The 25,516-nt window shown below is 40.2% G+C and overlaps 2 long non-coding RNA genes across 3 annotated transcripts in view; both read left to right on the top strand.

The window, feature by feature from the left end:
• The first annotated feature begins 304 nt into the window (after positions 1–304).
• Positions 305–8,431, top strand: LOC123385953. Its single transcript, XR_006599266.1, has 3 exons — positions 305–742; positions 7,646–7,759; positions 8,417–8,431. It is a non-coding gene; the product is annotated as an uncharacterized LOC123385953 (long non-coding RNA).
• A 4,130-nt stretch (positions 8,432–12,561) lies between these two features.
• LOC111560823 overlaps positions 12,562–25,516 on the top strand; it is a 65,597-nt gene continuing 52,642 nt past the window's right edge. Inside the window, exons 1-3 of one of the 2 annotated variants that reach the window (XR_006599262.1) lie at positions 12,562–12,841; positions 14,489–14,702; positions 18,988–19,609. This is a non-coding gene — a long non-coding RNA (uncharacterized LOC111560823). Of the gene's footprint in view, positions 12,842–14,488; positions 14,703–14,744; positions 15,515–18,987; positions 19,610–25,516 lie in introns of those variants that run through there. The other variant, XR_006599263.1, reaches the window with a different exon arrangement.

Below are 25,516 nucleotides of genomic sequence, written 5' to 3'. Positions count from 1 at the left end.
ACTGCTCCCTGTGTAGCTCTGGCTAAGTCACTGTTCTTTAATAATTTGTGATGAACAAGAAAAAATTACCCATCTAAGGACAGTGCACCTAGATACCTGCACAATTCTCCTGCAGCATTCTTAAAGGAAAAAAAAAAAAAAAAATGGGTGGGGGGGGTGCCTGGGTGGCTCAGTCAGTTAAGCATGGGCTCAGGTCATGATCTCAAGGCTCATAGGTTCGAGCCCCGTGTCCAGCTCTGTGCTTACAGCTCAGAGCCTGGAGGCTGCTTTCGGATTCTGTGTGTGTCTCTCTCTGCCCCGCCCCGCCCTGGCCTTCTCACACTCTGTTTTTCTCTCAAAAGTAAATAAACATTAAAAAAAATTTTTTTAAGAGAAATGGGGATCATAGTTGAACTAAATATAGATTTGTTAAATTAATAAGGTTCTTTAAGATTATAGATAAACAGAGGAATTGGGGACTTGAAATGTCATCTTAAGAACCATCTGCAAAGTGGATAATTGCCCAAATACTTGTCCAATGTTGGATATACCATGACTTTTTTTGCACACTTATGGTGTGAGTTAAGACGAGTTATGTCCATGATGTTTTATCTTGAGAATTGTTATTCACATACTAATGAAAATAATTATTTTTTTCTTTGAGAAAACCATGAGAAAAAAGAGAAAATGGCAACTTTCCTATTTAATAACTTGTCTTTCTGTCTTAGGAAAAGACAGAGGCTTTACCTGAGAAACAAAAACTGTAAGCAATGTTAAGACAACATATTGTTGAATATATTGCTATTCAGAGGCCTTAGGAAATAATATGCAGACATCCACTAGATGTCACTTGATGTTTGCTTTTTTTGTGAAAGTAGTATTTCTTTTTTTTTTTTTTTAAAGGTTTATCTGCAATTATGAATTGACAACTCCCAGTGGGTCCAAACTGGCAGAAAACAAGATGCAGCAATATTTGAGTGAAAGCAGGCAAAAGTCATTAAATGAGAACAATGATTATAACTTTAAATAAGATTTGGGTGGTTGTGGGGTTTGCATAATCCCTCCTGGCATTTGCAAGGATGAAGCAAAGCCAGCAGCTTTGCCCTCCTGCTGTGTTTAAACAAAAAATGGAAAATTGTAATGAACAGCTAGATTTTTCCTATCTTCCATTTTCTTTTTTCTTCCTCCTCCCTCTTCATTTTTAGGAGAACGCAACTTTTAAAATGACTCCCTTTAATGAAGGCCTTTTGCAGCATTTTAAGACTGATTTTTTTTCCTTGTTCAAATTTCAACCCACCGATTAAAACTGTTTTAATCTACATTATCTGAGGGAAAGGTATGTGACCAAAGTAAACAGGGAAGATGTCTAGAAATTTTGCGAGCGTTCTCTGGGGTTATTCCGCTTCCTGTACTTGTTAAAAACCTAATAATTAGTTCCACTAGAGACCATGTATCCTGGGGTTTTGTTTTGTGTAACAACTATTTGTTTATTTTTTTTAACTGTCATTGTATTTTGGCTTCACGATGGTTAAATAAGTCTCAGTATTAAGTAAACTTCTCTTACCCTGCCTATTTCCTGTCTTGTCAAACCTTTCCTTGTAAGAATAACAGTGTTCTTTTATTTGGTAGTGTGCGGCATGATGTTTTTGGCATGCTCAACCTTTTTGACTTGCAAAAACTTGTGACCTCAAGCGTGAGAGAAGTGAATGCTTGCTTTAGTACCTCATAGGGTCCCAATCTTAAAAAGGGTCCTGTTGCATACATGCTAGAGTTGCAAAAGAATGATCAGCATATTTATTCCCCAAACACCACAAATAATTAATAGGAATAGATTTTTTTTTACTAAGTTACTGAAATTATGAAACTAGTGAATACTTGAACATTTTGTTGCTGCTAGCCCTACATAATTCCTCAAATTGACCTAGCTATACAAAGATGTAGTGCTTTTATTTACTGTGTTCTGTCTAAATAACTCATATTTAAAAAAACAAACAAACAAACAAAAAGCAACAAAACAGTTTCAAACCAGCACACATTATGGGCCAGAAGTGGTTTTGCTATTCCAAGTAAGTGAAGAGCAGAAACGTCTCTATGGCCTAATCTTTACAAATCCAGATCTAAATGCTTGTCAGGAGGGTTCTATAACATAACCACTGAAATCAAGTACCAGCCAAGGAGCACTTTTTTTTTTTTTTAAAGGGTGACTATTTGATAGCATTTTTTTCTGTCTTTTGGTTTATTTTCTGTTTTTCAATATTTTTAATTATGACAATTAAAACTGTGATGAACACCTCTTGCTTTTAAAAATTGGCGACTGCTAAATATTTATCTTGAAACATTGAGGTTGGAACATGAAGAAAGTGGGTTGGGTTGATTTGAAGAGGTCATAGAATAAATTTTTATAATCATGTAGGAATAATTCTGGTAATTTTCTGCACATCTCAACTAACAACAATTTTCCAAATATCTGAAGTAGGTGGGATTTGATTAAAATATTATTATCAAGAGGTGCCTGGACGGCTCAGCTGGTTAAGTGTTGGACTCTTGGTTTCAGCTCAGGTTATGGGCTCACGGATTGTGAGTTTGAGTCCCACATTGGGCTCTGCGCTGGCAGCACGGATCCTGCTTGGGATTCTCTCTCTCTTCCTTGCTCTCTGCCCCTCCCCCACTTGCTCTGTCTCTCTCAAAATAAATAAATTTAAAACAATGTTATTATTAAGCAGTTTTTTATCTTTAGTTTAGAAATACCATTCTCATAAAGAGCCCATGATAGGCAGTAACAGGTTAGTAATTGAGGATTGAAGACACATTCATCATCCTGATCTGGGTAACTTTTTCTGTAAAGGTCTGAAACACAGAGTTATAAACTCAGTTCAAGAGAACCTAAAGAGATTTAAATAATATCATCAAAATGTATTGCATTTATCCCACACACGTATGCTTTCTTCCCCTGTAGACCAAAACACTATTTTATTGTCTTCCTTTTATAGTTATAAAAGTGAAATTCAGATCTGCCTCAACTAATGATGCTGTTACTTCCTGATACACCTGTCATAAGGTGAAAAGGCATTCAATTCACCTCAACTACCAAACATCAGCGCTTAGCCTAGCCTACCTTAGACATACTCGGAGCACTTACATTAGCTTACAGTTGGGCAAAAGCATGAACTCAGAGCCTATTCTATAATGAAGTGTTGAATATCTCGTATAGGTTATTGAATACTGTATTAAAAGTGAAAAACAGAATGGTTGCAAGTATAGCAGTTGTTCACTCTCCTGATGCTTTGGCTGCCTGGGAGCTGTGGCTCACTGACCCTGCTCAGCATCACAGGGGAGTATCAGGCTACATATCGCTACCTTGGAAAAAGATCGAAATTCAAAATTCAAAGTTCATTGAATTTGTATTGTCTCACACCATTGAGAAGTTGAAAAATTCTATGTCAAACCATCATAAGTCAGAGCCATCTATACAATCAATTTATTACCTTTTCCACTTTAAAAAAAATTTTTTTTTAACGTTTATTTATTTTTGAGACAGAGAGAGACAGAGCATGAACAGGGGAGGGGCAGAGAGAGAGGGAGACACAGAATCTGAAATGGGCTCCAGGCTCTGAGCTGTCAGCACAGAGCCCGACGCGGGGCTCGAACTCATAGATTGTGAGATCATGACCTGAGCCGAAGTCGGACACTTAACCGACTGAGCCACCCAGTTGCCCCTACCTTTTCCACTTTTTAATAGAAAGCTATAATATGGCATAATAACAGGAAAAGTATTTAAAAGTTAAAAACTGGCATGTTTTAAAGAAACACCCTTCAAGTGAAAAAGATGGAAGCCCAGAATAAAACCCATAAAATATTGGCAGTCTTAGCTCTATTGTAGAGTAGCTGTGGGTATGGACTTCGAATTCAGACTGCCTGGATTCAAACCATAGCTCCACCCCCTACCACCTGTATATTTGGGCTAGTTAATTATCCTCTCCAAGCTGCAATCTCCTCTTATGGTAAAATGGGAGAAATTATACTGCTCATGTTACTGTTTTTGAAGAGTAAATAAACTTGCTTTGCAAAATGCTTAGCACAGGGCCTGGTCCCTGATCAGTGTTTAATGGGATCTACTATCATAATTATTATTATGAAGCTAGACGATAATGTCTTTACAAACTTTGGCCATTTTTTTTTTTCAACGTTTATTTATTTTTGGGACAGAGAGAGACAGAGCATGAACGGGGGAGGGGCAGAGAGAAAGGGAGACACAGAATCGGAAACAGGCTCCAGGCTCTGAGCCATCAGCCCAGAGCCCGACGCGGGGCTCAAACTCACAGACCGCGAGATCGTGACCTGGCTGAAGTCGGACGCTTAACCGACTGCGCCACCCAGGCGCCCCAACTTTGGCCATTTTTATATCATCCGTCACATTTGTCTGACGAGAAACTTTGCAGAGAATTGAGGGATTGGGGTCAGATTTGCTATGTCACGGAAGCACCGGAAATACATCTTGAATTTAGTTTGTGATTAGTTTTACCACCTTAATACACAAGAATTCATGAACTTGCTGTTACAAATTCTTCATATTTGTAATAGCTACAAAGATACTTAAAACTTGCTTTAGGGCATTTATTAATCTAGAGAATATTTTGCAAAACAATTGTTAAGTACCCATTTAAGAGAGGATACAATGAGATATTAGGCAACATGAAATATATTCATTTGACACTTATTCTCTCCTTTTTAAATTAGTCTATGAGGCACCTGGGTGACTTGGTTGAGCATCTGACTTCAGCTCCGGTCATGATCTCGCATTTCATGGGTTCCAGCCCTGCGTTGGGCTCTGTGCTGACAGCTCAGAGCCTGGAGCCTGATTCAGATTCTGTGTCTCCTCTCTCTGCCCCTCCCTGGCTCATACTCTGTCTCTCTCAAAAATCAATCAATCAATCAATCTAACTAAATAAAAATTCACCTAAAATACACCTAGTGTTCTGTAAAGTACTGACCAGTGATGAATGCAATCCATGCTCACAGAGTAGTCTTGTTCACTCCCACCATATTTGAGGTTGTTTAGCAATTTAAAAAACAACAAAAAAAACCTGTTTATTTATTTATTTGTGAGAGAGAAAGAGAGAGAATCCCAAGCAGGTTCTACCTTGTCAGCACAGAGCTAGACTTGGGGCTTGAACCCACAAACAGTGAGATCATGACCCGAGCCAAAATCATGAATGAAATACCTAACTGACTGAGCCACCCAGGCACCCGAGACTGTTTGGCATTCATAATGCCAATGAGCTAAAAGGTCATATGATTAATATAAATAATCTGATTAATAGTAGAGCAAATTGAGGACTATGGTTCTATTGTGGCAGCAGTCCAGCCTAAATAAGAATGCTGATCAAATACTCAGCTACAGTATTTACAATAAACATTGACCAAAGGAATGCAAACAGAATGAAAAGGACAAAATTCAGACATCTTAAAATGATCACTCAATCTCTCTCGAACACATATGCACACCAGAATACTGTTTTTTTCACATTTGTTGAAATTATGGAATCCTTATGTGTTTTTTCTTCCACTGAGTGGCATTTTCCATCACCCATTGACTTGAGTTTGCAAGGCCAGCATTACAGACGCAATTTATTCCCTCCTGGGACTAGGGCTGCAATTTTAATGGACCTCCAATAGGTGCAATGGTGAAACAGCATGTCAGTATCCATACATGCAGGCCTGTCTCTGTTGTAATAAAAGGAGTCAAAGGTAGTGTAATTTTGCAATCAATTACACATCTTTACATTTTAAGTGCCTTTTACTTACAGCTAAGTGTAACACTTCTCAGACTTACTGCTATGTCAAAAATTGAGAAAGATCTTTAATTATGAACTTTGGTAGCTTTTTCAATCTTCAACAGTTATTCATATTCTCCTCACTGCTTCATGCTTAACTCCTCAAACATACTTAAAACAAATAGTCTGTTTTAATCTTCATGAACACCATGTAAGATGGACATTATTATCCTTTTTTGAATATAAATAACTCCATCTAGGAATCTTGGGAGAATCCAATCCTACATATTTTGATGTTTTGCACAAATCCTTTCAGATGTACCACAACTACTCTTCAATTTTAGCTTACTATACTATGATTTTCCCCCAGGCTGATGTTGATTTAAGCACTATATATATATATATATATATATATATATATATATGTTTATTTATTTATTTGGAGAGACAGCACAAGCAGGTAAGGGGCAGAGAGAAGGAGAGACAGACTCTGCAGGCTCTATGCCATCAGCACAGAGCCAGATGTGGGGCTTGAACTCACAAACCGTGAGATCATGACCTGAGCCGAGATCAAGAGTCAGATACTTAACTGACTGTACCACCTAGGCACCCCCCACCTTTTTAATGTTTATTTATTTACTGAGAGAGAGAGAGAGAGAGAGAGAGAGAAAGAGAGAATCCCAAGCAGGCTTCAAGCAGTCAACACAGAGCCTGATAGAGGGCTCATACCCACAAAGTGTGAGATCATGACCTGACCAGAAACCAAGAGTTGGACCCTCAACCGACTGAGCCACCCGGGCACCCCTGATTTAGGCACTTTCTTAGGGTTCAACTATTGTTCTGAGATCACTAGATCTAGTCAAAAAATCTAAAGCCTTTATATCACCATAGAATTGCCTTTTCCTAGTCTTTATTCTAGTAGGAGAAATATGCTTTCCCTGCGGACGACTTATCATGGAAAAGTCCCCATTTGCTTTTGCATATATCCTGCTCTTGTTGGCTTTCTCTCAAGTTTCAACAAAAATTTTAAAAATAAGAATTTGGAGGTGACAATATATGGGCTGCACGATAATCTTAAGATAGTCCCTGTACAACTGCCAACACATTCTGAGCTTTCTTCCTTTTTAAGTATCTTTGGAGACATTTATGGTTGGTCTCCATCCATTTCCCCTCCTCCACTTAGCATCAGTGTGGGTCCAGGGAGGTTGAGCTAACCTGGTGCTTGTTTGCATCTCCTCTCCTGGCCAATGTTTGGTTCAATGGTAACCATGGGACCTAAGCCTACCCAGTGCAAGCAGATTCGAGACTTTTGGTGGCAATTATCAAAGAGGTTCACTCTTTCCCAGCAGGCGTGAAAGGGGAAGCATTAGTGCTGGCAGAATGTCTCCTAAAACCAAGAGTCTCTTAAAACCAATGTCTCTTAAAGCCCAAAACAACAGAAGAGAACTGCATCCTTGTTGCATCCTGATGCAGCCTTCTCTGGTATCTCTACCTCTGAGCATTTTAGATGGTTGAATATATTTCCTTTTTATGGTTTAAGCCACATTGAGTTGAATTTTTTTGGCTACTTGCTACTCTTAGCCATCTTACCGTACACAACACTACCTGTTTTTTCCCACATTGGTGGCTCTAATAACCCTGCAGAAGTGGCAGGACATGCCCCTGCTAGGCACAGGTTGCCTTGTTTTAATGGGACCATGCTCCCTTTAACAGAACCTGATTTTTTTTTTTAAAGCACATTTTAATTGCACAGCCAGGATTTAAAATAGTGACCCAAAGTGCTTACATCTAAAAATTCTAAACCATTGTCCAGTATTATCATGCTGTTAACTGTGAAAGAGCTGATAAGCTGATAGAACGTATTTTTCTCATGACTCCTACTTTCTTTGAAGCAAACACCTGGGGCTGACAGAGTTTGACGTCCCAGCTTTTTGGATCCCTGAAAGGATTACAGCATGATTTTACAACCTCTCACAAACCGCTCCTCTACCAATGAAAATTACTAGGTACTATAAATCTGTCTTTAAAAAATTAATTGGAATCAAAATGTGCTTTGAAATAAGTTATTTAATTTTATGTTAGATCTCGGAGTTTTCTGAAATGTCTTCTAATTGCTTCAGCATGGTGGTGAAAATATTTCATGCATGTAGCTTTAGAAGTCAATGATACAACAAGGTGTACAATGTAAAATAGCAGTCCTCTGCCTACGCTTCTCCATCTTAAGTCGAATGAAACACTTGCAAGGGCTTATTTTCTTCACTTTCGTGTTTCTAAATAATATGCATGTGGCTATTTCCTTTTTTTTCCTTTTTTTTTTCAAATGTAGGCATTCGACTGGTTTCCTTCTGCAGCTGAAGAGAATTCAGCTTTCTTAGCATACTCATTTTTTGCACACTCCTCCTAGCTTGCTTTCTTTTTCCTAGCCTCCCAATGCAATTCTAAAGCAATATTTTGCTAAATTATAGCTCAGCCACACAGTGTATGTACTATGGTAGCATGTTTATCTAACTTCGTTAAGAATAGCGTCTTTTTTTGTTGCTTATTTTTTTGTATGTTTATCATTAATTTATCACCAATTCTTTGATAGAACAGTAACACTCCCTTAAATGGAATCAAACACTAAGATAATCTACCCATTTCTTTTTCTTTTTCCTTTTTTCTAGATGCTTCTATCTTTTATCCCTCTGGCTCTGGCTGGCTCCAGTCATGGCTGACTGCTCTCCAGCCTGCTGTACAGCTGCCATCCTGGGACTGACCATCTTCTTAGCAATTCCCTTCATCTCTGTACTCTGGGGATTTCCTATGTCTGGATCCCATGATTTTCTACTTTTGGTTTATGTCCTCATTTTGATGAATCACAGTCTCCAGTAGTTTCTTAATTATTTTTTTTTTCACTTAGGGTACAACAAACATATAGTAGAGTATACTCAACTTGTGTCCTGCCTGCTTAATTTTTGAATATTTATTCATATAAGCACCATAAAGATACTGCATATCTCCAGTACTCTACAGACCTCGCTCATGCCTCTTCCCAGTCAATGTCCTCCACCATCACACCACCTCCAGTGAGGTAACCACTATTGCAACTTCTATCACCATCAATTAGTTCTTCCTGTTGTTGAACTTTATCTAAATAAACAAAAAGTATGTACTCTTATATTTGGCTCAATTTTACTCCTTATTATGCTTGGGAGGGTCATTTATGTTGTTGCATATACCAGTAATTTGTTCTTTTGTTTGTGTTTTGCTGTGGTATGTGGTATGAATTTAAAGTATCTGGATGTTATAAATACAGCTGCTATAAATAGTCCCGTTCCATCTTTTTGTTGGACACATGCACTCATTTCTTTTAGGTATATGACCCATGAGTGGAATTGCTGGGCTATCAGATAGTCATTAACTTCTTGAGAAATGGTGCAGTTGGAAATATTTATGATAGGTTTTGTGTTAGGTTAGCCTAGACTACACTACAGTAACAATAAGCCTCACATCTTTATGGTTTAATATATCAAGTCTCTTCTGGCTCAGACAAGTCTGCTGGAGGTCAGGCAACCCTCCAGGGCAGTTGTCTTTCATGTGGTGATTCAGTGATCCAAAATGCTTCAGTCTTATGGCTCCACTATTTCAACGGGAGGCCTCTTCAGAAAACATGGAGCTCATAGGTCCCTCTTCAAGGCTTTGGCCAGGAAATGACACATTACTTCTGCATATACCTACTTGATTAGAACACATAACCCCACCTAACTTGGAGAGGTCCGGGAAGTACAGTGTTCCAGGTACCAGGAAGGAAAGGAGAAACAAATACTGGTGAACATAAGTAATGTCTACCACACTTCCCATATCTATCAATACTTCTGTTCTAATGTCATGCTGAAATGAAAGTTTGGCCAGGTATTTAAATCCTAGGGAGAAAGAACTTATTTTCCTTGGAAGTTTGAAGTCATTTCTCTTTTCTTTTAGCTTCTAGTGTTACTATTAAGAAATCCAGCACCATTGTGAACGGTTTTTCTCTTTAGACATATATAGGATTTTCTCTATATCCCTAGTATATGGACATTTCATAATGATATGCTTGGTGTGGGTATTTTACTTTGTTATATTTCATCACTATGTTTTTGTACTACTTTCTGCAAGGCTTTCTCAACTTTACCTGCCAAGTCTTTTATTGATTTAAAAATATTTCTACTTTTATATTTGTAATGTTTAGAGATTTTTCTTGTTCACTTATTATCTCCTTTTTATTGTACCTTGTTTTATGGATGCAATAACTGTTAATTAGTAAGAGTTTTTTGAAGGATTCTTCTCTTGGATTGCCTCTTTTTTTCCTCCATGTTTTATTTTTCCCCATTTTTTTGTAGTTGCTTTGGGTTTTTAAATCTATCTTTCATACTAGAGAATGTCCTCATACATCTGGAGATCTTTGGCTGCCTGTTTACATTGAGATGTCAAGGAATAAAACATTTATTGGAAGCCCTTTGTAGGGCATACTGATTGGTGGGCTTTCTTGTAGAGGGATGAGGTCGGACCCAGGCATTTTGTTTGGTGGCCACCATGTCAGTTTTCTTTTGGGGCTGGTCAGTTTCTCTAAGAGGATCTTGCCAGTCTCGTCCATGGGGAGCATAAACTTGAATGTCAACATTCATGGAGCTAAGGGAAGGATACTTAAGAAGCTAAGTCCATGAAACTTGGGGAAGTGTTACGCTTCAGAATGATGGACTTCACTTCATCCTATTTCTGTCTAGCTCCCAGCTATCACTGAGTCCAGAATCATGTTGGTTCAGCATCTCTAGAGAGCAAATATCTTGCTTTTTACTAGGGCAGGAGACAGATACTCACCTAGCTGTGAGGCACAGGGAAGGATCTGTAACTTACACAGATTTTGAAAAGTTTTTGTTTTTGGCCCCTCTCCATTCCCTTCATCTTCATAAATATCAGGGACCATCAATCACTGACCTCTTCAAAATTTTTTTGAAGCAACACATCTTGCTTCTTCTTGGCTTCCTCTTAGATTTTATTAGGTGTTTAGGTGTTACTAGGTTTCTCTCTGCTCAGTCAGCTACTCCTCTTCTTTTGGCTTTCCATCTTTCAAAATGCAGTTGGAGAGTCTTGTCTGATTTCTCCTCGACAGCTTTTTTTTTTTTTTTTTTTTTTTTGTCTTTGGAGATTACGTCTTTCTTAATTCCCTCGCTGCCATTTTCAGTAGGTTGTAGAGGGAGTTTTATAAATGCTTCCTTTTAATTTTCCATGTTTATTTATTTATTTATTTAATTTTTAAAAATGTTTTTATTTATTTCTGAGACAGAGGGACACAGAGCATGGGGGTAGGGGGGCAGAGAGAGAGGGAGACACAGAATCAGAAGTAGGCTCCAGGCTCTGAGCTGTCAGCACAGAGTCCGACACGGGGCTCAAACTTGCAAACCATGAGATCATGACCTGAGCCGAAGTCAGTCGCTCAACCGACTGAGCCACCCAGGCATCCCATTCCACGTTTATTTTGAATCATAATTATTTTATTTTAAAAGGCTAAAACATAACCATATCACTTCCCTTTCTAAAATTTTTCTTAGAACTGTAACACCTCCAACTTTAATTCTAACCTTCTGTTAGCACACAAAGTTTTTCATGATTTGACTCTTGGTAACTTTTCCAATTAAGATTGGAACAACAATCAAGCATAGGAGGTTAGATGCTATTTTTCAAACATGTCTTCTATTTCTTGTTTTCAAAGCCATGCATAGACAATTTCTATTACTTGGAATCTACTTTTCTTTCTCCTATGAAAGATCTACTTATTCTTTGCCTCCCCTCATGAAGCATTCTTTGACTGCTCCTGACCAAAGTAATTTTCTTTCTGTTCACAAAACACTTACTTTACTTATATAGAATAATTTCTATTTTCCCAACTTTACAATGGAGAATTTAGATGTAGTATTTCCCAGTCCCACAATGGAAGGCTGCTGTACATAACATTAGCCCTCAGGGGCTAAGATTGTGTCTTCTTCTTTGAGTTTTCTAGCACTTGACAGTATTTTCCACATCTCAGGCATCTATATCTCAATATATATATATATATATATATATATATATATATATATATATATGACCAATGAGTGAATAAGGAAGAGATAATACAAGACCCCTTGGGTGTTATAAAACAAGGGTACCAAAGCACAAAACCTTCACCTGGGAGTCAGGATTTCCAAGTCCTAATTTTTGCCTGCCTTGAGCTTGCAGTATATAATCTAGCATAACTTGCTCTGGTCTTGCGGCTTTCAAATGTGCTCCCTTATAGAGCAGGGATATCTTCCAGAATGTCATCACTTTCTGGAGAAGGGTTAAGAAACTGCTTTGAGCTTCAAAGCTGTTGGGCCACCTATAACAAAGTCACGGGCAACTCTGTTTCAAACTCTGTAGCTGTCTTGTTTTCCTAATTGTGCTGGGTATAAAGTCTTCCTTCCAAATGCAAGGAAAGCAAGGACTCCCCCCACTGGTGAATGTCCTACATCCGGGCACTATAGGCTACCTACTATCGTAGCCACAGTGAGGCTGTGCTGTTCTCACTGGCAGTTTCCTCCTCTGGCAAGTATCACCCAGGGTTTTTACAAGATGTGCCCTCGTTGCCTGATCTTGTTTGCTCAATACTGACCTCAGATGAGGCTACACACGAGTCCCACCCCACAGCTGTCTCTCGTGGTAATCATGTCTCAGGCCAGGATTTGTTTTGTATAAGATCCAGCTGCATGGAAAGTCCCAACAATTGCACACGCTCAATAGAATAGGATCCTCAACATTTTGTTGTTGAGACTTTCAGGTGAGAAAACTTGTTAAAGATTGGCCGCCTCTCCGGCACTTAGCCTTGACACCTATGAGCTTTTTCTTAGAGGCCTGCCTGACTGGAGACTCTTCAGACAAACGTGTTCTTCCTTCAGAACATCAGCTCTGCAGCCAGCCAGACAAGGGATTTTGTTCTTTTTTGCTTTCGAGCTCTTGGCAACTTACCTATTTTGCATTCATGTTTGCACTCCCGTAAAAATAGGGCTGCTTGTGAGAATCCAACAAGATAACATGTGTAAAGCAAGGAGCACACAGTAGGTATCCCTTTTTGGAACTTCTTCTTGTGGAAAGAATGTCTGAGTTGTCTCTCGTTTTTTTCTTCTGTTCACTCTTTCTTAAAAATTTTTTTCAGCCTTTTCCTGTTCTGCTCACCGGTTGCCCTCTTTTGTTCTTCTTTTTTTTTCTTCAGTATGAGCACTTTGTAGTTGAAACTGTAACTTCAAAGTTTAAATTTAACATTTATTCCATAGTGATCAGATCTTTTACATCTCATTTATGATTATTCCTTTTTCACTTATATTTTCTTTCTTCTTTTTTGATAGTTTGTATTTCTCTTGATTTGGTGGCTTTAGAGGTAATTCCAGGTGGAGTTTGAGAGACGTTTTCTTCAGGCATTCCTGCTCGTGGTTGGAAGGACAGAGAGCCAGAAAAGCCTGCCCCTTCCGGGAGGTGGTAGTCTGGAACGGGAGTTGCTGGGAGTGGTGGTAGGGAGTTGTGAGGGTTAGGAAGCAAAGAGTCACAGAAATTCCAAAACATGAAATGAGGCACCACAAGAACTCATGGAACTTGGAATGTTGCCAGGAACCCAAGCCACACTTTTTAGGGGGGTATTCTCCTCTCCTCTTTCCCCTCCCCTCCCCTTTCTCCACATCTGTTCTGTTATCTTCTCATTTAGTGCATGTCTCAAGATGGCCATCCCAGCCCCCCGCCTCCCTGAACTTCTCACAGCTAAGTCAATATCTCAGTTGCCCATGCCCCAAAATTTTAGGAAGGGGATCTAATTGGACCATTCTTCTTTTCTCACTAGACTCTAGGTCACTGGCCTGCCTTCTTCTTCTTCAGAGCCCACTCTGGTCCCACTGCACATTGTGAGGGAGTGTGGCTCCACTGGGTACTTTTGTGGCTTCCTGGGTCTGCTCCTTCCAGCTGAAGTCTCTTAGCAAACAGTGAGGCTATAGTATTGCACTGGGTTTGATAAAAATATAAATATTGAGATGCTGATTTGAAATGAAAAATTAAAAAAAAATACAACCTATAGGTCAGAAAAACATAATAGTCTATGATCTGAAGTATTCTCGGAAATTTCCTCTAGTGAGAATTTGCATACCTGAGTCATCACTCTCCTTTCTTTGGAAATATTCTTTTATGGGAAGCTCTTGGCCCATAATTCTGAAGCAACATCATCCCAGACTTTAAAAATCTCCCCTCTGGAAACTCCTAAGATATGGCATCACAGGTTGTTCCCTAGCCCTTTCAAGAGGGAGTGGCCAACAGACATGTGGTGGAACTAAGCCAGCATACCTGCTCCTAGAGTTTGATGGGAAACAGGCCTTCACGTGTGTCACCTACACATCCCACACATTGGCACAGTCATGCTTGACAAGGGAGCTCCGAGGGCATTGGGCCAAGAGGGGTCTTGCTCACTATGCTGGGGACCTGGTACTTACTCATTCATGTGACCAAGCCAAATCGTTGACACAGGCGTTAGATATATTGTCCAAAATTCTCTTTTCTCGTATTGTGTATCTCATGTGTCACATCAGGCCTAAAATTATCCTACGTATGCCCAGGAGAGATAGGTAAAACCTCACGCGCTTTTCTGAGTCCTTGCCCTCCCTTCCTAGTTCGGCCAATGACCCTCTCCTTCTTCATCTGTCCACTCTCCTTTCTCCTTGCCCCAGGCTCCCACTTCCACCTGGTCTATGGTAAATCCATGTTCTCCAACTTACCCGGTGTGGCTTTAGAAGTAACCTGCAAGGATATCTGATGGGTGGAGCCAAGTCCCCATAAATCATCTGAATCCTCAAGCTGAGAACATGGGAGCACAACTTGCAAAGTCCAGACTGACAAGGTTGCTGCCACTGGATGGGACCCCCAATTTCTCAGTTTTCTTCTGTAAGTGCCTAATGACAAGTCCTTCAGTTTGAAGGATAGAGTGGGTGCTCTAATCTGCTGCTTTTCCGTTTGTTCCTCTTTTCTGGAAGCCAGCTTCTATCAAGGGTGGATAACTAGGCACGGGCAGCGTGAAAACTGGTACTTCAACCCTCAGTACCTTTCCCCACCCATTTTCATTTATTAAATCTGAAACATTACATTTAGGCCTCCCTATCAGGTTCAATGGGTTCTTTAGGAAACAAGAATTTAAAGTACCTCTAGCATTAGTGATGAATAACTATTTTACTACATTTTGTTTAAAAAAAGTTACTCAAAAGCACAGTATTTAAGCAAGTTAGGTGACAAATGTCAGAGAAGAGGATTATTTATTGTTTTTAGCAACTTTTCTCCTTTTTGGCAAGAATCCTTTGGAAGAAACGGGTCAGTTTCATGCTGCTGTTGAGAAACATCCCAAAGACTGTGTTGGTGTTTTAGTCTGTTTTCTACATAAGGAGTGTTTCGTGAAAGACACGCCCAAACAGCACAAGACCAGAGCTTGGGAACCTCAATCTGTTCCAGAAACCAGAGTTCCCACATAACTACATAATGTGCTGCTATCAGGTTACAGGCTCACCACAATTGCCTAATGTAACATTGAGTTCGGGGCGCTGCCGCGGGGAGGTGTAATTACCAGGGGGATGGCTCAGGCCGAGTGGTTGCAGTGCTCAGGAATTAATGTGCACAACTTATGGGCAGACCAGTGCTCCACCTCAATCTTCAAACACTTGGATATCCAGGATTCAACTTCCCAAGGTCCTACCCTCCTCTCCAAGGTAATATTGCATATTAGCTGCTGTTTCTATGATACAAAGGTCAAGGAAAGGATAGTATTCAATTACATTGCTGGTCTTGCTACATGATCATGTTTTCATGCTTCCGAAATGTCTTTATTTCAGAATCCCCAAAGTGATTTCTGACAAGATCTCTGATTTTTCTTTTGTGGTGAAAAAAAAAAAAAGGTTGATTTTCTATAACAGGTTCAGGATAGTGATGATGATGGCTTATGATTAAATTTAGTCATCTTCATATCCAGTTTGAACCTGTGTCCATTCTTGTTCCTAACTCTTTACCTAGTCCCCAGGTCCCGACCTGAAATGAGCCAGGCTCACCAGTAGAATCTCTAGAGTTCAGGAAGCCTCACAGTAAGACAGGGTTGAATGCTGATTTCACACATTTATGAGAGCAACAGGTAGAAACAGAAGACAAGACTCAATGCTCTTTAATGTGGCTGGTTTTGTTTTCAGTTGAACTTAGTGCATTGAGCCTCCTGGAAGTGATGCCCAATCTGGGCCATCAGAAACTACCAGAATTCTGGTGTACATGTGAGAAAAACCTGGAATTTCAATCCTTGACGTCTATTTCTCAGTTTCTTTCTGCACCCCACACATTCCCTGATGTGGTCCTGCTCGGTTCTGAGTTCCCACCCTCTCAACCTTGGTGGGCCGCCTCCTTTGACCCTGGATGACCACGTCTCTGTGGTGTCTACACCCTATGTCTTAAGCCTGATCATTACCCCAGCTCCTAGCTCCCTCTGTGTCAGTACAGGTCACGGTTTACCTCTTTTAATGGCAAATTCCTTGGCTGAAAATTATCCAGATGTCCTGGAGAACTCAATGGGCAAGAGGTTAAATAGTCCTGTATAATGATTTTCAAAGACTTTTCCTCAGTAGCAGAATGTTCTTTCTTCAAATTAAATCTTATGCAGATGCCCAATATCTAAAGCAGATGAACGTGGCACTGTGGAGATGTGTCTACCATGCTGTCATGTTAGCCCTCAGGAAGCTTCACAAAAGACTCCTAGAAACATGGACTGGAAACCACTAGCATACAGGATTCTTAAAGGGAGGAGGGAGCCAAAATGTTTGCGGCTCATTTCAACAGCTGTTTCACTCAGTAATTATAACGTTATTCCCATGACCTGCCTCTGAACCCAAGCTTCCTGGATCCTGTTCAGAGCAAGGGATGGGGGTGACCTATTGTAAAGCTGGCTGCACATCCCCTCACTCAATTTCTTCTCCAAGTTTTTCCCCCAACTTCCTGCTCTTGTCAATTCTGTGGGCCTCTAGTCAAAGGATCTAGATTCCGTTTCCAGTTTTGCTGCTCTCAGCTGTGTGTCAGGATCATTTGAACTCCCAGGACTTGAGTTCTGCCTGCTTGATAGAGATAATAATGCCTACTTTTCCTATTGTAAGGATGAAAATCAAAGCTAATTGTATGAAAGACTTTGGTGAATTATGCTTCTTATATGCTTTTTAAGTTATTACTAATACATACACATATAGTACTGGAGACAAGAGATGTCTCACCAAAGAAGCTTGGTTAGACTTTAATTATCATTCTTAAAACCTTAATAGTTCTGGAGGTACACATATAGGATACAAATTTAGGAAGAAATGACTTTTTTCTTTTCAGCATCCTCTAGTGCTAGAGATGCAGAATTGACCTATAAACTACAGTCACAGATCTTAGCATATGCCAGAAGGAAATTCAAGAAAAATGGACATCTGGGGCACCTGGGTGGCTCAGTCGGTTAAATGTCCGATTCTTTGGGCTCAGGTCATGGTTTCACGGTTTGTGGGTTCAAGCCCTGTATCTGGCTCCATGCTGACAGCGTAGAGCCTGCTAGGGATTCTCTCTCTCCTCTCTCTTTGCCCCTCCCTCCCCAAAATAAATAAAGAAAACACTAAAAAAAAGAAAGAAAGAAAGATGGACATCTTCTCTAGTACAGTGCTGCAGAGCAGAGAATGGTCACCAAACTCAGGTGTCTGACAACACTGGGAAAACAGAATTTCTAGACAACCAGGGTGGCATGTTTGACCAATCACATACGTGAGGCTGCAGACAGAGTGAGGCAAGTTTCAACATCTCGTCTGGGTCATCAGTGTGAAAGTTGACACAGAGCCCTTGATGGCATCAATGAATTTAAGCAGGAGTTCTTAGGATCCTGGAGAGAAGGGTGCTGAGGATTGGCAGTGGCAGAAAGGGACACTCGTTAGGACACTAATCCGAGGCAGGTATCAATCCCACTGTCCCATGTAGCTGTGAGGCAGCCTCAGAATCTCTTTCCCCGCAGCATTATAGGACACTGCTTTCCAGAAGCGGGAAGAAACTTAGGAGCTCTTTTCGACCTAGTTCTACCCCTGCTCCCCAACCCTTGCCCCACCATCATTCTGTGACTAAGGAAACTGAAACTGAGGGACAAAAAGAGGTTTCCTGTCCCCCGAGCTGCATTGCCTTTGAAGACTCATCTTGGCTGGAAACCCATCCACACATCTACTTTTTGGAGTGTTCCTCTATAGCATCTCACCTTCCTTTTAAATCTTCCTTCAGAGGCAGAGATGCTAAGATCTAGGTACATTCACTCTGCCCATGCTGAAGTCACTGCGTGCAGTCAAATGACCATCAGGCAAGGTGCAGGGAGGCCCCAGTTCCTCAGAAGGCGGTGTCAAGGAAAGGAAACCACAGGCCTTTGTAGGGGAAGGAAAACAGAGCGACTTAACAGAATTGTCAGTGATGTGATGGACTCAGGGTGGTGGGACGGGGCACTGAACAGTGACCATTATGACACAGATTGGATAAAGTCGACAACAGCTGGCTCTACCCTTAATATTTTTGATAACTTCTTAATTTGCTAACCTTCTTGGTGATTGGAAGCAGTTGCATGGTCCAGGGCTGTACAGCAAGTTTCCAAGAGTCACTGCTGCGAGGTCCCCGCTGTGAGGCTCTCTGGACTCTGTCCATTTCTCCTCCCTCAGCCTCTGCTCAGATGGATTCTTAGGTCCCTTCACTGGCCGGCCCCCTACCTGTCCACACTCCTGTGATTGCCTCCCCTCCCCCGGGCTCTGAGTGCAGCCTTGATCTGCCCATTGGACACCTCCCTCCTCACCAGCAGAGCTTTTCTCTTTGAACCGCCCCCTCTCTGCTCTCACTCCCCCTCTCTGCCCTAATCTGTCTCCTTCCATTTGTTCCCTTCCCGAGTTCTGCCCTTCCTTATTCACCCCAGTTGTCATCTTTTATATTTCTTCCCCTAGCCAGTTTGCCCTTTTTAAATATCACAACCCTAAGACTTAAATTCAGAAGAAAGCGTCTCTCAGACAAATCCCCAGAGCAAATCTTCTCAAGGGGTTGGAGCTTCTCATTGTGATCTACATTCAAACTACTCATTCTCTCTTGTCCACTGATAGAATTCCTTCAATATCATGTGGCTGTAAGTCCAATCTATTATTTTCTTTTTCTTTTACTGCAGGGGGCAGTGGACGATGAGCACGTGATTCTGCAAAGTGTTTTGCTGGATGATGTCTATCCACCTCACAAGCTCTACAATTCTGGAAGTGGCATTTTACTTCGTTTGAATTCAAATCTCTCCACATTCTTTCTAAGAATATACTGACTCCTTTATGCATGGAAAACTTGGTTTGGAGTAGGGAGAGGGTAGTTTCCCCAACAAAAATATTGGGCAAGTTACTATGTATGTATTAAGTGAAGAGAGGTAAAGGGATAGAGAAAAAAAAGAGTGGAAAAAGTAGAATCTCTTTCTCTCTTTTCTCCCCTCCCGCCCCCCACTGGGCTCTCCCTGTCTCTTCTATCAATCTGCAAAATTACTCATTGGAAGCTGAACTATGGAGGTTGGGCCACCTTAATTGGGTTTCCAAAGATTGAGTTGAATTGTGTCTCTTGGTGGCATATAGCTTGTTACCAGGGAGGGCCCTTTAAAGATTGTAAAATGACAGTTTGTTTTCTCTGCCTTATCAACCTGACCTCATAGATCCGTAAGTCTCCCCAAGCTGCAGGTTCAAAGCTGAGCTAATGGTCATGATTCATATTTCAAGAGTCCATGTGTGTGAAGAGGGACCTTCCGCCTCCCCCAGGTATTTCTGGGCATCTCTAGGGATACCTCACACGTTCTAACACCTAGTTCTTTTTTTTAATGTTTATTTATTTATTTATTTTTGAGAGAGAGAGAGAGAGAGAGCGTGTGTGCACGTGTGCAAGTGGGAGAGGGGCAGAGAGAGAGGGAGACACAGAAGGCTCCAGGCTCTGAGTTATCAGCATAGAGCCTGACACAGGGCTCGAACTCACAACTGGTGAGATCATGACCTGAGCCGAAGTTGGACGCTTAACTAACTGAGCCACCCAGGCGCCCCTACTTATACCCAGTTCTGATGGTTGTCCATTCCAAGCCCTCATAGATATTTGCCACTGAATGCATTGTTTTGTCAAGGTCCCCGCCCCTGTGAGACTCTCTCTGTAGGTGCTAGTTCCCTTCCCAGGTGCCATTTCCTGGTGCTTCCAAGGCTAGACCCCTGGAGGTGCTAATATGGCAGTAGGTTCCATTGGATCTTGGCTGCACTGTGGCATTTTGTGCTCCCGGGTCTGGTTGGGTAGAAGGACCTGGTATCTGGCATGTTTGTCATCCGGCTCTGAAGTCTCTCTGTCCATGGCCTCTCCGTGGACATGGAGAAGGAAGTGAGTGCCTTAGGACCTCAGTTCCCTTTCCTGCCCCCACCCCTGCCACAGGCAGTCTTACACACATGCGCTCTGAAAATCAGCACATGGCCTCGATGATGCTCGTGGTCTCAGGAGTGTATATTTGTCACGTAATGCATTGTGCTGTGCACATTAAATATGTCCAGCTTTTTATATATCAGTAATATTTCAATAAAATGATATAAAAAAATAGTAGCCCAATCAACCCTCTGCTTTTCTTTTTTAATATTGATATAATTCTCTCTGAACTGTGATATAAATGTGTTACTTAAAGTGACAAAGGTAACCAATAGAAGAAACAAAAGTAGTAATAACTATTAAATATCTGGAGGATGAGGAAGAGGAAAAGAAAATACTCTTTCTTCATATTTCCTCTCTCCTTCCCCTCAGTTCCTCCCTCTCCCCTCTCACATTCCTAGTGCCACTGCTCTTCTTCTGGCCCCCACTTGGTGTCTGTTCTCTGGCTCTTCCTCTTCCTTCCTGTCCCAGTCACAATGCTCAATTCCTGAGTGCTTGAAACTCCTATGTGTTGGGAAGTTCCTTTGTGTTACCAGTCAGTGGAGCAGTTTCATGGATGGTCCACTGTTGGCCCTAGTTGAAAATGAGTTTTTGGATGAGGCAGTTATCTGTGATCTTTGAGCAATCTGACTCTACGGAGGGTCGAGGCAGAAGTCAGAATCACAAAGAGGTTGTTTTTGAAGTTGCCCTTTATCATTTTTGATGAAATTTTGAGGAAGCATGTTTATGAAAGTGTACTCCTAACTCTACTTATGAAAATTATTTTGAGGTTGACGATTTTGAATCTTGAATCCAGACCAACGACCCAGTAAGTGTGAGGTCAAAATAAAGATCTTTCCAGACAAGGGCATCCTTGCTTGAAGTTATTTAAGGATGCATGTTAGAAAAAAATAAGAAAGAAAACCAAGAAAGAGTAAACATGAGGTTCAGGAAATAGAGGCTCCAACCCAAGAATGCAGTGAAAGGGAAGTCTGGGATGTCAGTCATGAAACCAGACAATACACTTCTTGAAGAGGCAGCCAAGCTTAATCGACAGCATGACTGAGGGATGAAAAAATTGTAGGAAATCGTATAAAAGCACATGATTCTTTTGTCCATAAGAAAAAAGGCAACAGCCATTTGAAATTTCAGGAAAAACAAAAATCTTGACAAGATAGACTTGTCCAAACATAATGAAAACAATAAAGAGGTGTGAGTTTAAGCAACTGATAATGTATAAGAAAAGAGAATCCTTTTGGCCTTGATGCTAAAAATATTTCCCCCTACACAGCCCCAATGATCTGTTGGGAAGAAAATACAATCCTAGTACTCTACTTGGTTCAGCAGTGAGCCATATTTACTCACTCAACAATAGAAATTCCGCAAATTCACTTTTACCTTTTAAATTAATCAAGAGACGAAACACACACACATGCCCGGCACCAGAGCATATGTAAATGTTAACAGCTTTGGTAATGCAAAGACCATGTCTATAGTTGTAGTTTATTCCATAAAAAAAAAAAAGGAATTGAGATGTGGACCAAGGTTGATGGAGGATGAAATAGTGATGTAAATGTGTTACTTACAGTCACGAAAGTAACCGGGGGAAGAATTGAAAGTAGTAATATAAAAGAATAGGAGGATAAGGGGGAAGGAAGGTGAAGGATAATATAAAAAAGCTAAATTGTTATTTTAAGAGTAATTGGTACCATTTAAAGCTGATAGATGGAGAAATAGATATCTATGCTCATGATCCAGGATTACGCATGGCGGTGTGATTGCCTCCAGGGCATTGTGTGGACATAGATTGGGGAGGGCGTCAAGAGAGAACCACTTTAAAACTCATCTCTCTCTCTCTCTTTTTTTTTTTTTAAACTATGCTCATTCTTATTTTAATTAAACCTGAAATAAAAATTAAATTGTGTCCCTATTCGGGACAGAAAGTACTCAGCCACCACCAGGAATTAATTTTTTCATTTACATTTACCATATGCTACATGTTCATTTTTCTTTTTCTTACCCCTATTTCCCTCAGAATAAAATGACTGAGGTGTAATTTCTGGCACTAGAATGTCATTTCTTAGAAAACAGACAGGACTGCTTCCAAGCTGGGATTTTATGACCAACTAGAAGAGCAGTTTTATTTATTTTTGTACTTATGTATATTTTTTAAATTGAAGTGTACTTGGCATACAATAGTGTATTTGTTTCAGGTGATTCGACATTTATAGACATTATGAAGTGATCATCACAATAAATCTAGCTACCATCTGTCACCATACAAAGTTGTTACTTAATATTAGCTATATTACCTATTCTGTACTTCCTGTCACCATACAAAGTTGTTACTTATTATTAGCTATATTACCTATTCTATACTTTATAACCCTGTCTTATTCATTTTATACTTGGAAGTTTATACTTTTTAATCCCCTTCCTCACTTCCCCCATCCCTCAACCTCCCCTCTCACCTGGCACCCACCAGATGGTTCTCTGTATCTATTTCCATTTTGGTTCTCCGTCTGTTTCCGTTTTGTTTTGTTTGTTCATTTGTTTCGTTTTTTTTTTAGATACATAAAAGTGAAATCACACCATATTTGTCTTTCTCTGTCCAACTGACTTCACTTAGCATAATACCCTCTAGGTCCATCCATGCTGTTGAAAATAGCAAGATTTCGATCTGTTTTACAGCAGAGTAATAGTCCATTGTGTGTGTGTGTGTGTGTGTACATCTTCTTTAATCCACTTATCAATTGATGGACACTTGGGCTGTTTCTGTGTCTTGGCCTCATATATAAAGCTGCAAAGAGCATGGAGGTACATTTATCTTTTCGAATTAGTGTTTTCATTTTCTTAGGCTAAACACCCAGAAGTAGAATTGCTGGATCAAATGATAGCTCTATTTTTAGTTTCTTGAGGAACCTCCATGTTTTCCATAGTGGCTGTGACGTTTTGCATTCCCATCAACATGCACGAGGGTTACCTTTTCTCCATATCCTCTCCAACACTTGTTATTTCTTTTTTTTTTTTTTTTTTTTTTTTTTTTATTCTAGCCATTCTGACAGGTGTCAGGTGATATCTCATTGTGGAGTGTTTTTTAATTTTTTTTTAATTTTTTAAATTTACATCCAGGTTATTTAGCATATAGTAAACAATGATTTCTGGAGTAGATTCCTTAATGCCCCTTACCCATTTAGCCCTTCCTCCCTCCCACAACCCCTCCAGTAACCCTCTGTTTGTTCTCCATATTTAAGAGTCTCTTAATGTTTTGTCCCCCTCCATGTTTTTATATTATTTTTGCTTCCCTTCTCTTATGTCCATCTGTTTTGTATCTTAAAGTCCTCATACAAGTGAAGTCATATATTTGTCTTACTCTGACTGACAAATTTCGCTTAACATAATACCCTCTAGTTCCATCCACGTAGTTGAAAATGGCAAGATTTCATTCTGGTTGATTGCCGAGTAATACTCCATTGTGTGTGTATGTATGTGTATGTGTATGTGTGTATATATATATATATATATATATATATATATATATATATACCATGTCTTCTTTATCCATTCCTCCATCAATGGACATTTGGGCTTGTTCCATACTTTGACTACTGTCGATAGTGCTGCTATAAATATTGGGGTGCATGTGTCCCTTTGAAACAGCATACCTGTATCCCTGGGACAAATACCTAGTAGTGCAATTGTTGGGTTGTAGGGAAGTTTTATTTTTAATTTTTTGAGGAACTTCCATACTGTTTTCCAGAGTGGCTGCACCAGTTTGCATTCCCACCAGCAGTGCAAAAGAGATCCTCTGTCTCTGCATCTTCACCAACATCTGTTGTTGCCTGTTGCCACTTTTCCACTTTCTCTCCAGTTGCTTTGGGGGGGGGGTGCTTTTCCTGTATTCTACCGTCCTGTCTCTGTCCTCTCTCCACATGCAAAAGTGGCTCCCTGCCCTCCACGGCTTCTCTCTCCTCCAGTCACCTCTCCACACTGTGTACCTGCTGAATTCTGTGGTTCAGGTTGTGCAGATTGTTGTGTTAATCCTCAGATCGGTTTTCTAGGTGTGCAGGATGATTTAGTGTTGATCTGGCTATCTGTTGTTGCCTGAGTTGTTAACGTTAGCCATTCTGACAAGTGTGAGGTGGTATCTCATTGTGGTTTTGATTTGTATTTCCCTGATGATGAGTGATGTTGAGCATTTTTTCATGTGTTGGTTAGCCATCTGGATGTCTTCTTAGGAGAAGTGTCTATATTCATGTCTTTTGCCCATTTCTTCACTGGATTATTTGTTTTTTCTGGGTGTTGAGTTTGATAAGTTCTTTATAGATTTTGGATACTAATCTATCTTTATCTGATTTGTCATTTGCAAATATTGTCTCCCATTCCATTGGTTGCCTTTTAGTTTTGCTGATTGTTTCCTGCTCCGTGCAGAAGCTTTTTATTTTGATGAGGTTCCAATAGTTCATTTTTGCTTTTGTTTCCCCTGCTTCCGGAGACATGTTGAGTAGGAAGTTGCCGCGACCAAGTCAAAGAGGTTTTTGCCTGCTTTCTCCTCGAGGATTTTGATGGCTTCCTGTCTTACATTGAGGTCTCTCATCCATTTTGAGTTTATTTTTGTGTATGGTGAAGAAAGTGGTCCAGGTTCATTTTTCTGCATGCCACTCTCCAGTTTTCCCAGCACCACTTGCTGAAGAGACTGTCTTTATTCCATTGGATATTCTTTCCTGCTTTGTCAAAGATGAGTTGGCCATATGTTTGTGGGTCCATTTCTGGGTTCTCTATTCTGTTCCATTGATCTGAGTGTCTGTTCTTGTGCCAGTACATACTGTCTTGATGATTACAGCTTTGTAGGATAGCTTGAAGTCTGGGATTGTGATGCTTCCAGCTTTGGTTTTTCTTTTTCAAGATTGCTGTGGCTATTTGGGGTCTTTTCTGGTTCCATACAAATTTTAGGATTCTTTGTTCTAGCTCTGTGAAGAATGCTGGTGTTATTGTGATAGGGATTGTATTGAATATGTAGATTGCTTTGGGTAGTATCAACATTTTAACAATATTTGTTATTCCTACCCCGGAGCATGGAATATTTTTCCATTTTTGTGTGTGTGTGTCTTCTTCAAGTTCTTTCATAAGCTTTCTATAGTTTTCAGCATATAGATTTTTTACCTCTTTGGTTAGATTTATTCCTAGGTATTTTATGGGTTTTGGTGCAATTGTAAATGGGATCTATTCCTTGATTTCCCTTTCTGTTGCTTCATTATTGGTGTATAGGAATGCAACCGATTTCTGTACAT

Source organism: Felis catus, chromosome B3 (genome assembly GCF_018350175.1).
Source record: "Felis catus isolate Fca126 chromosome B3, F.catus_Fca126_mat1.0, whole genome shotgun sequence".
Lineage (NCBI taxonomy): Eukaryota > Metazoa > Chordata > Mammalia > Carnivora > Felidae > Felis > Felis catus.
Note: the sequence above shows the minus strand (reverse complement) of the source record. Positions and strands in the feature narration are given on the sequence as shown.